This window comes from Schistocerca cancellata, chromosome 5 (genome assembly GCF_023864275.1).
Source record: "Schistocerca cancellata isolate TAMUIC-IGC-003103 chromosome 5, iqSchCanc2.1, whole genome shotgun sequence".
NCBI classification, from domain to species: Eukaryota; Metazoa; Arthropoda; class Insecta; order Orthoptera; family Acrididae; genus Schistocerca; species Schistocerca cancellata.
Window position 1 is genome coordinate 831973813 of NC_064630.1, and position 17354 is coordinate 831991166.

Genomic DNA, 17354 nt, shown 5'->3' on the forward strand with positions numbered 1-17354 from the left:
TGGAGTGATGTTCGAGGAATTTTTGACGATTTATGAAAGAGCAGGTTAGTGCTGCTGCATCCGAGAACAGTTAACTAGAAGGCGGGAGGAGCAGCAGGCAAGGAATAATGAAGGGGGGAACGAAGACTAGAATATGTGCAGAACGGATCATATGCCACGTTGGGTGTAGTCGTAGCGTGGGACGAAAAGATCAGTATGTGACAAGAGAAGTCTGAGGACAGCAGCAACTGGCGACTTGAAAAACAAGAAATGTCGAATACTGCAACGGTTGTGACTGATGGAATTTTTTACGTTAAATATCTTTCTGTTCCTTACGCGTGCTAATCGTACAGAGGCTCGATATTTTCAGCACGCAGCATCTTCAAAATCTATTTCATATAACTTAATGTGAATCTGCAGTGCTCTTCTTTCTGCAGCTCCTTACAGACCCGAGTTAATCTCTTCTGTGTAAGCTCGGCTACCTCGTCATGCGTACGCCGCTAACCCGTCTGTTGATCTGGTAATGGAGTTGGATCAGATCCAACGCACAGCACTTAGTGTTTGGCTGTTGTGGTACGGTGCAGTGCTTTTTAATCCCTGAGGTGTTGCCACCGAAACCTGTAATTCTGAATCGAAGTGTGCGTGACGTATAGTCGTTCTATCTCAATGCTGATTACGGGTTACTGTTTCCCCAGCTGCTAAGTCTTCCCGAGTGTTTTACAACGTTGGCCATTTCAGGTATCCAATACGCCAAGACTCGCTCTTATTCACGGACTCGTCCCTTAATTGCCTGCTGTTCGTGACTTGCTGCACTGTCCGTCTACTCCCTTTAATTTCTAACTTTATCATTCAGAATGTATCCAATTCCACTTCTTTACAGGCTTCATTTCCTCCTACATAGTTTTTACGTGTCCACACCACACTAACACATTTCCTGTTACGTGTCTATAATACCTTCTGTCGTTTTTTGTGGTTCTTTATTTTGTGGCTGTATTTGCTACATACGCAAGCAGCGATTCTCTGCAATTTCTTCTCAGTACATTAGTATCCAGATTTCGTTATTTTTTAAACTCTCAACTCCCCTCATTTCTGTGGTACAGAGCGGAGTCCTTTCACTTACTGTGTGATATATTCATTTCTTACTGCCTTTCGTGTTGATTTTCTCCACCACACTAGGTTCAGTTGTTGTACACACTTCTGTCCCAAGTTCATTCGGTGTTCTACATCCTCTTCGCAAACTGGAGCCTGTCAAAGATTTTTCTAATTTCGATGCCAATAATAGACTCTACTGAAAATCCCCTAAGAAAAGTGTCCTAGATTCTGACAATACGTTCCCGATGCACCCTTTAACTGTGTCATCTTGCATAATTTTTCTTCGTAGATGACACATTTCGTTCACTCCTTCGACTGTGTCTTCTCTACTTGCACAGTTTAACGATGTTATCCCTTTTCGCCACGGGAAGGTCTATGTTTAGAATGAAACAAAGCATTGCTGTCGCGCTCTTTTATTGTTGATGTAAACTTTTAGTTCGGAATTTGCGTCCGCCGAGCAGTAATGCTGAGCTAGAAATCTTACTTTGTGGCGAATAGCCTTAATGACGGCTGCGTGACTTCCGCGAGAAACCGGAAGCGCCGGCAGCCATTGTGTTGGCTTGACGCTGAGGGCGCCGACCCCCCCCCCCCCCCCTCCAGCAGTCTGCGACCATTCAGCCACACGTTGCACGTTGCTGCCCACGGCGGGGGTTCACGCGTACGACGCTGGTTGCCCCGAGTCGAGGCAGCCACGTGAATGTCCAGTGACTACGAGAAATAACAGTCTCCACTTCTCGGGCACCCGGCATCCGTCATTGATCAAACATTCAACCCTTTTTACGACACTTTCCGCGCGCGTCAGTTCGTATTCCTCGTCCTTTGCCTCTGTGACAGAATTCCGATGTCATCGGCTGATCTTAAAGTTGTTCTTTCTACTCCTAAAGCTTCAATTCCCTTTTCAAATTTCTCCTTAATTAGCTTCATCGCTTCCTCAGTACACGCTCTCTCACTTCCTTCTCAGTTATTGTCTTCCTCCGTGTTCGTCGACTCTTTATAACAAAAAGAATGTACTCGAGTCAACATGTCAAAAGTCGTTCCTATATATCTGCAAATATTGTAGATGTGGGTTTGTTATTTCCCCATACCTTTTGCGATAAGTTACTGTAGTTCCTGCGTTTCTCCACAATCCGTAATTATCCTCCACCAGGTCTCAGTCTCCCAAATAATCCACTGTTCTGTAGATCGTGCGTATTAGTACCTACAGCCGTAGTCACTTAACATACGGTTCCATAATACTTGCATTCGTCGGCAGCTACATTCTACATTACTGGAAATATCACTTCCTTATTGAATTCTGAGGGTATTCCGCCTGGAACTGTTTCTCACGACAGTTGTTCAGAGGAACTGAACGAATTGTGAGGGAGTCTTGTCTACTCCAGGTGCCTGAGACTTTGATTATGGCGTGGGATCGTTAAAACTACACTTGTACCGCTATCGTTCCAGAACGATTGAAAAATGTTGTGACACGACAGTAGAGTCAGTCTCCTGCGTGCTGTTGATGTCTTCAGATGCAGTACAGGACAGCACGGCGGCACGTGCGAGAGCCGAGGCGCGCAGCACGGATCACGAAAGCAGCCCCCCTCCCTGCCCTCACCACCTACACGTTTCCGCCTCTCTTCACACTGCCTGTCGACATACCCACGTTACTCCTGCTTACATACTCGCTTCACTCCTCACAGTACTTACTTGAATCCTCCTGTCCCTCCCTACACTGCATTGCTTCACATTTGTGTCCGTCCTAACACTGTCTGTGTACGTACGCTGTCCCTCTGCCTACACATTCGTGTCCCTCCTCACACTGATTACCTACATAGTCATGTCCCTGTTCACAATCGTTACCTACGTACTCATGCCCCTCCTGAGAATGCTTACTTACATACTCGTGTTCTCGTAACACTTGCAACCAAAGTTTTTCTGTCCCTCCTCACACTACCTCTCTATATATATATATTCGGGTCCCGCAAACACTGCCTACCTACACAATTGTGTCCTTCCTGACACACCCTACCTACCTATGCGTGTCCCTAATGACTCTCGCTGTCCATATGCAAGAGACGATCTTTGGCGTACAAGCACGATAACATTCAGTAAACTGTGGGATTATTGCAATGTTTCCTCTAGAAACACCATTTCAAAATTACTTTCTCCTCGCAGTGTTGACGTGACCGAGAGCGAGACGTGCATGAACTTGTAATTATTTTTAAAAATAATTGCAAGTTCCCCTTTTAATACTTGTAATACATCCTGTTTAATTTTTATCAAGGTACATAAAGAACAAGTCTAATTATAACGAATTACACTAACACTCATAAAGAGTATACACTTAATTATACTTACCAAGATGAACTTCTGTATGATCCACCTAGTGTTTGCAGGTAGAACAACATTTGTTATTTAATTTCTAGTGAAGTAATTACTGATATGCTGAGAAGCTGTAATTCAAAAGTTTTAGTGCCTCTGTGTGGTCAATATGAATGTAACAATTGTTATAGCCATTCATGTTTATTGTACTTCATGCTAACCATTTTTGAGGATTATACCCACACAATCATGTGGCTTTGTTACAAAAGAATGGCAGTGTTCGTGCGTATGGAACTGTCTTCCAGTGGTCACTAGCTGCTTCTCCAGTCGTACTGACGTCCTATAAACGACCGTAAGCAAGGACGGCGTATCAAATGCAAAGGATGTGCAAGTACATACTAGGTTTGCAACCTTTTTGGTTGTAATAAATCCCCTTGACGATGATCCTTCGAAGCGCGTAGTGGGGAGAACAGTGAGTGTGACCGGTTACAGCAGTTTGTACTTTACAGTTGACGTGAAGCGGACGGACGAGCAGCCGCTCCCAGTGTGTGCGTCCGGCCGCCAGGGGGCAGCGACCAGGTACACACTGCCACTGTGTGTTATTCGATAACAAGTGTTTCTTCTTGTAAGAGCTCCATTTCTCACTTTAAGATTATGGTTGTGAGTTGCACTCCACCGGTAAGTTTGTTTACCCTGCACGTCTAAGAGACCGCATTGCAAGTGAAAAGAAATTACGAAATACGGAGACATGTGCTAATTGTGATGTTCAAAAGAGGTCGGAAACTTAGTGTCGAAATGTAGGAGCATTTGAAAGTGTTACATAGAACGAACAGGGTAAGTAACTGACAGTTAAGATCCAGGACAATCGAAGCAAGGGTATGGGAGCCACACCATAAGAATTAAGAACATTTCCGTACAGCAAACAACGCTATAGATGATGGCCGAAGAAGGCACATAATAGCCAGATGACACAGGCAGGAGTAGAAATAAAGACGTGTAACGAACAAACTCAGTAGTTACCAATCGAAGACATGACGACTGTATATGAGTCCGCGATCATTAAATTTTTAGTAGTTTTATTTTCATTAAGTCCGTCTTGATCACATAGATTTATTTACACTTTATGGCCGGTTTCGGTTGACCGCCATCTTCAGGTCTGTTGTAAATATAAGTATTGTGTAAGCGACCAGGTTCGATTAGTTAAGATTACATCTATACAAGTCTTAGTGATGCACGAAATATAACATATAAAATATTTATAGCCATGTATGGTAGTCATGCATACCGTTAAAATATTCTGATATAAATCATCGTCAAGTTAAACATGTGCGTGCTAATACACAGATTCCGCCAGTATTTATACAAAAAACTAGTGCCAGCAGAGTACATAGTAAACCAGTGTCGCGAATATAAAGATTAAAATGCGGTATGCGTTGCCTTTAGTTAAATTTTTTCCCCTTGGTTAAACGAGTGTCTGGCATTAAAAACATATATACTATATGTGAAATTTGACTGATACTTGAAATCCATAAGTAGTACAAGTAATATACAAATAGCCCTTAGCCTGGTTAGGTAACATACAACATTTATGAATGCCATTATAAAAAGTATAAAATAAAAAATAAAAATAAAAAATCCTCTCTCCTAAGAGATCACTTAATAATGAACGAAATCATAATACAATTAATAAATTAGTGACGCTTAATTAAAATTAGAAAATTGATAATCGATATACAATTAATAAATTAGTGACGCCTAGTTAAAATTAGAAAATTGATAATCGATATTATATTAGAGTGCAGTATCGACGGCGAATAAGTCGTGGCTCCTCTGCGTGACTGCCGTGTTTCCCTGCGGCTGAGCTCGCGGAGGACGGGCCAGCCTCCTCGTCGCCGGCGGCCACCAGAGGCCGATCCGCTGGGGTGCTCCACGCTACTCACACCGGTAGGTCTCTGAATACGTCAAAATAAGCATTCAGGTTAAACTCGTTCTGTTCATTCAGCAGTAATTCCAGTTGTTGTTTCTTGTGCTCATAAATCTCCATTTCTTCGAGCAGGTTCATTAACTGTCCCTTTGGCGCCCTATGCAACACTTTCATATTACTACCTATACGTCCTATCGAATGAAAAACATGCAGAAGCACTTACATACCTAAATCAAAAATTGAAAACGCATAAGGCTATAGTTACGAGAGCAGACAGAGGTAATTCGGTTGTCATAATTTATGATTGCGGTACATTCAAAAAACCGAAAAATGTCTTGCAGATAATAACATGTTTGAAGTTAAGAGAAATCCTTTGAACAAATTCCAGAAATTAACTGACAGCAAATATATTTTTGTTTCCGGATGTAAGAGAGAAACGTAGATTAAAAATGATGAACCCGTCCATTCCTGTGCATCGTTCACAAATTATGTTGCACAAGAAAGGGGAACCGATTCGAACGATTATTAATAATATGTAGTGTCCCAGTTACAAATTGAACCGTGAATGCAACAAGAGACTAAGAGCAGCATATACTTACAAAAAGTCATTCAGTGTCAGGAATAGTTATGAATTTGCGAATGAGATTGACGATGTACCGATCCCAGATGGAGTTACACTGGCGCAATAAACGATACGTTGGAAATTATAAGCAGGAACTTGCTGACACATACGAAGATTAGTGAGGGTGAAATTATAGAACTATTGGAAATTTTGGAGCTTGCGCTGTCATTTAATTAAGTTTCACAACAAACCTTTTTATCAGAGGGACGGGCTCCCAATGGGCAACAGTTTGTCTGGTACTTTAGCTGAGATATTTATAAATGAGCTAGAGAATAAGATTTTTGAACAAAATCCTGACGTCTGCGAGAAAATTGTCCATTACAGACAATACGTAAACGATATTATACACTGTACAAAGGAGACGGAAGTGAAATACGCGGGATAGCAGAAAGGATGGGTGAGGTGCACGAAAAAATTAAATACAGAGTGGAGTTGCAGGAAGAAGGAAGTGTAAGTTTTTTGGAACTTCGGTTAACTGAAAGAGATGGAAGACATAAAATTAGCATATTTAAGAAGACAACGGCCACTGACACTATTATAAATGCAAGGTCCTGTCACCCCAGTGAGCATAAATGGGCATTCTTCATAGCTATGTCGAACAGGATGCTAAAACTGCTGCTTACCCCTGGTGAAGAAATAGAGGAATTACTTGTGACTAAACAAGTAGCCAGGGCAAATGGATATAAAGATCGTGGCATAATGAAACTTTATTATCAATTAAAATAAAAAATATGTGACAGGAATAAGCCAATAGAACCAGAGGGCAAGAAGTTTGCGGTCATGTCATACAATGGTGCGTTTTCAGACAGAATAGCGCAGGCCCTCGGAAAAACACAGGAAAACAAGGGAGTCATGCAGAGAAGCCACGACTTATTCGCCATCGATACTGCACTCAAATATAATATCGATTATCAATTTTCTATTTTTAACGAAGCGTCACTAATTTATTAATTGTATTATGATTTCGTTCATTATTAACTGATATCTTAGGAGAGAGGATTTTTTATTTTTATTTTTTATTTTATACTTTTTAAAATGGCATTCATAAATGTTGTATGTTACCTAACCAGGCTAAGGGCTATATTGTATATTACTTGTACTACTTATGGATTTCAAGTATCAGTCAAATTTCACATATAGTATATATGTTTTTAATGCCAGACACTCGTTTAACCAAGGGGGAAAAATTTAACTAAAGGCAATGCATACCGCATTTTAATCTTTATATTCGCGACACTGGTTTACTATGTACTCTGGCTAAAGTGCTAGGTTTTTGTATAAATACTGGCGGAATCTGTGTATTAGCACGCACATGTTTAACTCGACGATGATTTATATCATAATATTTTAACGGTATGCATGGCTGCCACACATGGCTATAAATATTTTATATGTTATATTTCGTGCATCACTAAGACTTGTATAGATGTAATCTTAACTAATCGAACCTGGTCGCTTACACAATACTTATATTTACAACAGACCTGAAGATGGCGGTAAGCCGAAACCGGTCATAAAGTGTAAATAAATCTATGTGATCGAGAGTGCTAAAAAACTCAGCAGTGCTCGCACAGAGTGACGCCGACTTGTGAAACTGACACGTAGACCAGGTGAAGGCTGCGTCAGCACCTAGAGTCATGGACGACATTCTGCACACCGGTAGCTGAGGTAACGAGTTTGAACGATTCGCCACACTTCTTTAAACACGTCCCGGCTGTGTACTCCACTTGGGAAACAGGACGACACTCGGAACACACTTGACGAGATTGTCAGGCAGATCAATGTGACAATTCTCCACTTATCAATGTGACAGTGAACGTCAGGCGATGCTCAGGGAGCTATAAAAGAATATGAGAGAGTAACAGAAACAGATGACATCACTTAACATTTCCGGGCTGAGATGCTGTGGTCCATACATAAGACTCTCCCCTGACGCAGTCGGAGGCGAAACGTCGGGGGAGAGTCTTATCTACGGACCACGGTATCTCAACCCGGAAATGTTAAGTGATGACAACACCTGCCGTGAAACCCTTCATTCTATGAAGAAACAGATGAGTTTCAACATTCAGGCTGTAAACACAAGACTCTCTAGCCTCCCTTCTGCCGATCGCCGATTTCGCAGCGACACGTAACGGTCACCGCTGCCTGGTGTCCGCGTCCAGATCACATTAATTCCCAGGCACCCAACAAAGCGCCGGCCGCTGTGGCCGAGCGGTTCTAGGCGCTTCAGTCCGGATCCGCGCTGCTGCTACGGTCGCAGGTTCGAATCCTGCCTCGGGCATGGATGTGTGTGATGTCCTTAGGTTAGTTAGGTTTAAGTAGTTCTAAGTTCTAGGAGACTGATGACGTCAGATGATATGTCCCATAGTGCTCGGAGGCATTTGAACCATTTGAACCCGACACAGCGGGAAAATGTTAGTACGCGCTGCTAACCAGTATCAGCCAAAGAAATGATGAATTATCAAAATAACCCATGGTAAGTCGCGATCTCACATCGATTGAAATTTATGCAAATGAACTGGTATGAATGTGCGGAAGCAAAATATTGCCGTCTTACAAGATAACAAAGGAAAAGCCGACGTCCGACGTAAAGACAATGTATAACGCATACTAACAGTAGGAAGAAAAACTTCGTTGAAAAAAAAGTTAATATCTAAGTATTTCCTAAGTATTAGGAAATGTCTTTCGAAAGTACTCGCACTGTTCAGCCAGAACACCTACCTAACAGCCGGTATGTCCAGTTTGGCACGGATAACAATGACAACGCGTCGTGGCATTTAAGCAGTGAGTACTTGGTAGGTTGCTGGAGGGAGTTGGCACGTCTGCTGACACAAGTCACTTCGGGGTTAGGGGATGAGCTCTCTGACGCCACGTCTAATCACATCCCAGACGTGTTCCATAGGTTTCAGATCTGGCAAGTTGGGGGGCCAGCACGTCAACCGGAACCAGGCACTGTGTTCCTCCAGCCACCTGTCGAACTACTTCCACGTGAGTGTTGTCCAGAGGGTAACGGAGCCGCCGCCTGCATGTCTGCGCCCTGCAGTATGGGCCTCAAGGAACTGTTTCCCTTGAAGACTACAGATTCGCACCCTCCCATCGGCATCATGAAGACGGAATTAGCATTCACTAGACCACGTAACGACCTACTACTATGGTCACGCGCCCATTTCAGTCGAACTTACCGATGTCGTGATATTGACATTATCACATGCATGCATCGCCAAGTGTGGAGGCCCACCGTTAAGAATGTTCGCTGCACTGTGTGATCAGACGCTTCTGTACTCTCCCCAGTATTACAGTCTGAGGTTAGTTTAGCCACAGTTCGCCGCATGTCTGTTTGTACCACTCTGCCCAGTCTACAACTGCCGACATCTGTAATAAGGGTTGCTGCCCAAACCCACGACGTCTGGGCGGGGTTTCATGTCGGTTACGCCACGTCTTGAAGGTACTCACCCGACAAGTCGCGAAGTGTCCGCAATGCTCGTGTCGAGCCTCCGGGCCGTCACAATCTGAGACAGACCGCGTGCCTCAGCCAGACAGCACGCTCAGTGATACCACGTGCACGCCGCGTGTCTCTGACAGGCAGTTGTTCCTGGCCAGGTGACGCTGCTGCCGCCTGGACGGGTTTGTATCGAGAGCAGGTCGGTGGTCACAATGTTCTGGCACATCAGTGTACTTGAAGTGTAGCCTCATGTGGAGACTAAACGTGGACGAGACACGTACAGCTTTCGAAATGTGGTGCTAGAGAAGAACTTAATTTCATCCATCAAAAATGATGTAATTCGAATGTCTGCAACTCTGTCAATAATGATTTAAATAGTAAGATACCGAAGTACTTTAGTATTTTAATCGTTTCAGAACAATGCTGGCGAGTTGCTCGAATGAGTAGTGAAGACATGCTGATCCGAATAGGGTAAAAAAGGAATTTATTGCACTACCTGACTAAAACAAATGATCGTCTGATACGAAACGTTCTGTGGCATCAACTAACCATCAGTTTATACTTGTTTTGCAAATCAAACTACCTTTTCCTGCTGCTAGTTATTTTATTTATCCCACACGCGTTTCGCCTTCTCCTTTTCTAAGGCATCATCAGTGGGATCTCTAATGATACAGTTTTGTTAGTTATAGATTATCAAATAGCTCACTTCGCGATTTTTCGTAAAAATGTAATTACTTACGATTTGCTGATCCGCGCTTCGTCACATCTGGTCTGGAGATCGCACTACCACTTTTATCACTGGTCTATATTCACATCGCCGGCCGGAGTGGCCGTGCCGTTCTAGGCGCTACAGTCTGGAGCCGAGCGACCGCTACGGCCGCAGGTTCGAATCCTGCCTCGGGCATGGATGTGTGTGATGTCCTTAGGTTAGTTAGGTTTAATTAGTTCTAAGTTGTAGCCGACTGATGACCTGAGAAGTTAAGTCGCATAGTGCTCAGAGCCATTTGAACCTATATTCACATCACAAAAAAAAGACACAAAGATGTGAATATAGAACAGTGATAAAAGTAGTATTGCGACCTCCAGACCAGATGTGAGGAAACGCGGATCACCAAATCGTAAGTAATTACATTTTTACCAAAAATCGCGAAGTGAACTGTTTGATAATCTATAACTAACAAAATGATGCCTTAGAAAAGGAGAAGGCGAAACGCGTATGGGACTAATAAAATAACTAGCAGCAGGAAGAGGCAGTTTGATTTGCAAAACAAGTATTTATTATGCTTGCTGCGGAGGATGGGCACACAAACAAACTTGTTAATCATCAGTCTGGTAATGGGGGCGACTGCGGGATGCCACACGTTGGCTGCAGTAAGCAGATTCATCTGGGTGTGAGTGCCAACAGTTATTCAGAGCTCAAGAGGCTTGCAGAAGAAGGACTGCCGTAGAGGGCTGCTTCAAACCAGTCTTCGGCCTGAAGAACACAGCAACGGCATCACGCCCTCCAGATTCCTGCTGGGAACGAACAGTGTGAGCAACCGGGGACGACTAATGTTCGGGTGCTCGTCTAGATGGCAGGTGCCCCCCCCCCCCCTCCCCTCATTACGTCGTGTGGCGAGCTGGGAGGCGGCTGTTGCGCCACGGCAGGAAAGCGCGCCGGCGTGCCTCGCGGGCCGCCCGCCGCGGCTCGGCTCAGCCACTCTCCCCCTCCCACGCCGACCCCCCCCCCCCCCTCTGGCCTTTGTCCACTGTTACAACGTTGCGCAAGCGCCGACGCCTCGCCGAGTACGACTTCACGATATGCGGTAGGGAGCCATATCGGCCGGTTACGTCTGTCGGTACCGGAGCATGGCGATGCGAGAGCTACTGTGAAAGTGAATTTCTGTGCCGAGCAGCTCGTCTCAGTTCCGGTTTTCCGTGTGCTGGAGCCCCACAAGTAATCTCAATCCTGACACGATGTCAAACCGCTCCTGCTCCGGGGCGCCGGGCCGACAAACTGTCGTCCAACCTAGTTTGTTTGCATCACTACAACGTGGCGGCGACTTGGAATCACTAGTATGCAAAAGAATACACTTCCCGTTCCTGCGTTCACTCTACCCTATCAGATATTCCTGCAGACACACACAAAAAAAAAAAAAAAAAAAAAAAACTGTTTGAAACCTAGTGCAAAAAACTAGTCTGATCTGGACACTCACAGAGTTTTACGAAAATCAGTAAAATATAATGACTATAATCCGAAAACCATACACACTATCGTCGAAATTTTTACCTGTTGTTCGATGCAAAATAAAACGTTCGCACTGATGATAGTGAACCTTCGGAGAAACATGTGTCGGTGAAAATGAATAAAATTGTGTGCGATCCAGACAGAATATTTGTTCAAAACTTATTTATTCGAAAACAAATACGTATCGACAGAGAGCTTTAACCACAAGATAAGTATTCTACTTCATTACAGTTACCCGTGCATTCTGCTGTCGAGCATATCAATGGAGGAGAAATCAATAAATCACGTACTACATTAAGGTTCATAAAATCACGTGTCGTAAACAGTACAGACACCTTTTCCGTGAAGGTAACATCGTTTGCTCTGATATGTCACTGCCGATGATGTAAGTTACGAATTACACTGAGGTGAGGAAAGTCGCAGGGTTGCTCCTAATGCCGCGTCGGATCTCGTCTGGTCGGGGTACGGTGCGGCAACTCAACGTGGCGTCGACTCGGAATGTCGTTGGGAGTCCGCTGTAGAAATATTGAGCCACGGTGCCCTCCGTAATTGCGAAAGTGTTGCCACTGCAGAACTATTGTGGACGAAGCGATCCCTCAGTTGTGTCCCGTAAATGTTACACAGGATTCGTGTCTGGCGATCTGGGTGGCCAAATCGTTTGGTGGAATTGTCCAGAATGTTCTTCACAACCAATTGCGAAGAACTGTGGCCCGGTGAGATGGTGTATTGTCATCCACAAAAATTATATCGTTGTTTGGGAGCATTAAGTCCACGATTGGCTGCAAATGGTCTCCAAGTAGCCTAACACAATCTTCCCAGTCGACGGTCGGTTCAGCTGGACCAGACGACGCAGTCCACTCCACGTAAAGGCGGCTCACACCATTATGGAGGCACCGTCAGCTCGCACAGTGCGTTGTTGACATCGCGGGTCCGTGACTTCGTGGGGTCGGTGCCACACTCGAACCGTACCGTCAGATCTTACCAACTGAAATTTGGACTCACGTGACCAGGCCACGGTTTTCCGGTCGTCCAGAGTCCAGCCGATAGGGTCACGAGTTCAGCAGAGGCGCTGCACGCGACGTCGCGCTGCTAGCAGAGGCTCCACTTGTAACAGCACAGCTCTTATGCTGTATGGATTTATTTTACTTATGTTTTATTTAATGTTATAACATTGAGTATCTGTAAATGTGTTTGGTTCAACAGATAACACAAAATTGTATACTCTTTTCTTTGTTAAAACTTTGATGTCGTGGTTTGTTTCAATGCAAAGTAGCGTATCTGTGCTGTAAATGCTTTGTCCCATTTGGAGGGAACAAAACTTACTGTATATGATTGTAACTTTGTGTGAATAATTTTTTTGTAGAGATGTCAATATGTGTAAATGTTTTGTTTTATTTAATGTATTTGGTTGCTGTTATGTAAATTGCTGATCCTCACTTAGGGTTCTTAGTTAGTTTGTATGTAAAAGGTGTAGTGGTTCCCCTCGGGAACGGAACTGTGTAGCGCGCGCAAATTGTGGTTGGCTTAGGTGAAAAAGGTGGAACTGATAGTCAGTCGGAGACGAGCCAGTAGTCAGAGACGAGCTACGAGTCGGGGACTGCCAAGTAACCGATGCATATTGTGATGGTTCCGAGGGAGGCTTTTCCTGCCGCTTTCCAATGCCTCGGATGGATAGATAAATAGCTGGAACTATTCTGGAATTTGTATCTGTCGTCGCCACCAACAAATGACAGAGTCCAGCAATTCTACCTGCAATTCCACCTAACAACATGCAGTTGCCACCACGTTGCGCAATCACTGTAATGTAATACTATAATGATGTACAGTGAAGGATCAGCTTAATGGACGTGCTAACGTGCTGAAATATAAGGTAATTTGTATCTGAATTTGTGTAAATACCTTGATTTTTCTCCTCATCATAACACCTCTCAGGTTCCTTTCCGTTTGAGCTAAAGTGATATCCGAGTGTCCTTACTAAAAGAAATGAAAGCCTAGAGTTTTGCTAATTAATGCCTCTTGAACTTATTAAAAAGAAAGTTAAAGTTAATGTGGCAATAGAGTGAGTTAAAAGTCAATGACGCTTGCTGAAAACAATTTTCCTAGTAAAACTGCTTATTAAAGTGCTGTTGCTAACTTCAAAATTAAAAGTTCTTAAGACTGAGGCTTATAGAGTAAATGAACACATTGTTGCCTGTAGTAAATTCTAAAAGGTGAGTCAGTTTCTTGCAATTTTGTCAACACTGTGTTTCGTTGTAGTAAAAGTGAGAAAGCTGCAGTTGTGAAACGTTACATTGTCATGTTTGCTAAGTGTTTGTCTCTCTTGTGTATTAGAAGTGCATATTAATAATAATGTTATAAAGACCATTGACTTTGTGTAAACCCTGAAAGTAATAGTGTGTTTCGCTATCTGTTATAATTTTGAAAATAGTTCCTGCTGCTCTAACTGTTAGCTTCAATCTTAAAACATATGTGTGTCAGAGTTCATTGCACTCACGTGTGGCTAAGTCTAGGTTGTGTTTGTTGTGTTTGTCCATTATAGTTACTTATACCTACTTTCATAAACGAGAACGTTAATCTTTCTCTTGCCTAATTAGGCTGGCGACCGTTTCCCTTATTCTAGGAACAGTATAGCTAGGCAAAAGTTTGTTTCTTACTATTCAAATATTTACGTAATTCTGACTTTCATTTCCGATAAGCCACCTCCGTTAGGAACAACACGGTCAACATAACAAAATTCCTCTCAGAGGGTAACACTGCTCTGTTGCTTTGTGCCATAGTTGCTTTTACAAAATACTTTTATGTCACAACCTGTTTCTAGCATTGAGGTTATGGTACAGTAGTAGCAGTTAGGAGTGTTATACACTGTCGGTCGTCTTCTGCCGTAGCCCGTTAACGCCACGCTTGTCTGCGCTGTCCTAACGGATGGCTGCGTTCGTCTCAGGTCCCACATTGACTCCTTCAGTTACTTCACGCAGTCCTGCTTAACGCTGACAACTCTCCGCAAACGCAGCTGCTCTCGGTCGCTAAGTGAAGGACGTAGGCCACAACGTTGTTCTGTGGTTCAAAATGGCTCTGAGCACTATCGGACTTAACTTCTAAAGTCATCAGTCCCCTAGACCTTACAACTACGTAAACCTAACTAACCTATGGACATCACACACATCCATGCCCGAGGCAGGATTCGAACCTGCGACCGTAGCGGTCACGCGGTTCCAGACTGAAGCGCCTAGAAACGCTCGGCCACCTCGGCTGGCCGTTGTCGGTGGTGAGAAGTAATGCCTGCAATTTGGTATTCTCGACATACTCATGACACTCGGAATACTGAACTCCCTAACGATTTCCGAAGTGGATTGTCTCGTGCGTCTAGCTCCAACAACCATTCCACGTCCGAACCCCATTAATTCCGGATGTACAGTCGTAGTCACGTCGGACAGCTTTTCACGTGTATCAGCTGAGTGTAAATGACTGCTGCACAAATGCAGTGCCCGCCCCTTTATATCTTGTGTACGACTGTCGCCATCAGTATGTGTGCATAGTGCTAACCCGTGACTTCTGTTACCTCAGTGCACCTCAGCACTACTCACTAACAAGGGGAGGCCGCCAATTGTAAAATTCAGATTCGATTCATACTGCGCATAATAAAAGCTCATGGCCAGAGGTGTCATGTGGCAAAGCACCAAGATGCACTTCTCAGCCGTTGCCGAGAAAATCGACAGTTAAAAGAAACCGTTGCGGTGAAATACTCTCTACGATTAATAATTTTCTACAGCGTCGTGGTGCAGCGGTAAGCGTTGGAGTTCGTAATCCGAAGGTCGCCGGATCGAATCTCGTGCCAAGTAATTTTTTTATTATTATTTTTTGTAATAATAATAATAATAATACTAATAATAATAATAATAATAATTATTATTATTATTAATTATTATTGTATATATATATTTATTTATTTATATATATATAAAAACTATTAATAAATTGCTCATGCATGTTGGTGGTGAAGGCGGATCGCTCTCCAATTGTACCGCCTCCATTTTTCCGTTTGTTTAGCAGAGTGTACCAAAAGTCTCCCGTACGCACTGATTTTCGACGATGTTATAAGTTTCGCTAGGGACCGCATCTACCTTCTTTCGAAGTTAGCACGCAACTACGCTGTTATGCGGCGGCTCGTTTCGGCCCATTCAACATCTGTCCTTCAAGTGTAACGAGCGAGTAACGGAGTTTATATTTCATACCTGCCACAGCAAGTTTGTATTAGTGGGGTCTCTATTCTAATTCGAACGTTTGACTTACGCTATACGTATTCGTTTCGGAATATCGTTTCTACGTCTTCCGTTGACTATACGTGGTTAACATTATGAAGACAATTAATAACATTTGTGAAATACAACTTTGTTTGCGGAAAACATAATGATGTTCGAAGTCGCCAATTTTTCCACGACAAACGACTTTCAACAACTTATTATATGCATAATTGTTGCAACTGATTGCGGGGAATATATATATATATATATATATATATATATATATATATTTTAATTACAAAAAAACAAATACTAAAAAAAGACGAATGGCGCGAGATTCGAGCCGGCGACCTTCGGATTACGAACCCGAGCGCTTACCGCTGCACCACGACGCTGTATAAAATTACTAATCGTGGAGAGTATTTCACCGCAAGTGTTTCTTTTAACTGTCGATTTTCTCGACAACGGCTGAGAAGTGCATCTTGGTGCTTTGCCACGTTACACCTCTAGCCATGAACTTTTATTATGCGCAGTATGAATCGAATCTGAATTTCACAATTGGCGGCCTCCCCTTGTAAGTATGAACTGATATGAGAATCGCAACAGCGCCTGCTTCTCTGTCTAAAGCAATGTCCCTTTTCATATGTTTCGTATGTGAAGTGATGCACTGCCCGTCAACATTTATGTTGTCAATTGTAGGGATATGTACCGCAAATGGAACAGTGTGTTTCTCTCAACAGGACGTTAAACCTCAACCTTTCACGAAGATTCTCTCAAATTGTGGGTACTATATGCGATCCACTTTGACGACAGAGGTACATGTACAAGGTGGCAGTTGAATTTCTTCAGGAACAGTGCATCAAAAGCTTGTCTGTTCAGTGTAGGATATACGCAAGAAAGAAAGAAAGAAAGAAAGAACAAACTGATAAACATTTCTGGGCACTAATTCTTTACTTACAATTAGCAAGAACAAATCTAGAATAGAGATTGTAGAATTCGTAGCTCGTGTGAAGAAAGCAATTGTTCTAGTTGTATGGGCGTCTCCTAACGAAGTGCTTGTACTGATCTGACACTTACTTGGTACAGACCCCTTTACCAATGATGGGATAAGATTCATAACCAGAAGTAAAAATAAAGAAGTTGTTAATCACACACAGAGCGATGAAAAAATTTTCCCGATCCACAATATGGCCGACGAAGTAGGCGACAGGAATTGCGCAGGCGCGCTCGAGTTCCGGGGTCAGAGGCTGGCGCGCTACGGCAACCGTCGCTCCACACCAACGACTGATGCGATCCAAAATCATTGATGTTGTTTCTTCTTGTGATCCTCAGTCCTGAGACTGGTTTGATGCAGCTCTCCATGCTACTCTATCCTGTGTAAGCTTCTTCATCTCCCAGTACTTACTTCAACCTACATCCTTCTGAATCTGCTTAGTGTATTCATCTCTTGGTCTCCCTCTACGATTTTTTCCCTCCACGCTGCCCTCCAATCCTAAATTTGTGATCCCTTGATGCCTCAGAACACG

The 17354-nt window shown here is 43.4% G+C and overlaps 1 protein-coding gene across 1 annotated transcript in view; it reads left to right on the top strand.

The window, feature by feature from the left end:
- Positions 1 to 17354, top strand: part of LOC126188831 (uncharacterized) — a 58766-nt gene that overhangs the window by 243 nt on the left and 41169 nt on the right. The window lies entirely within an intron of this gene.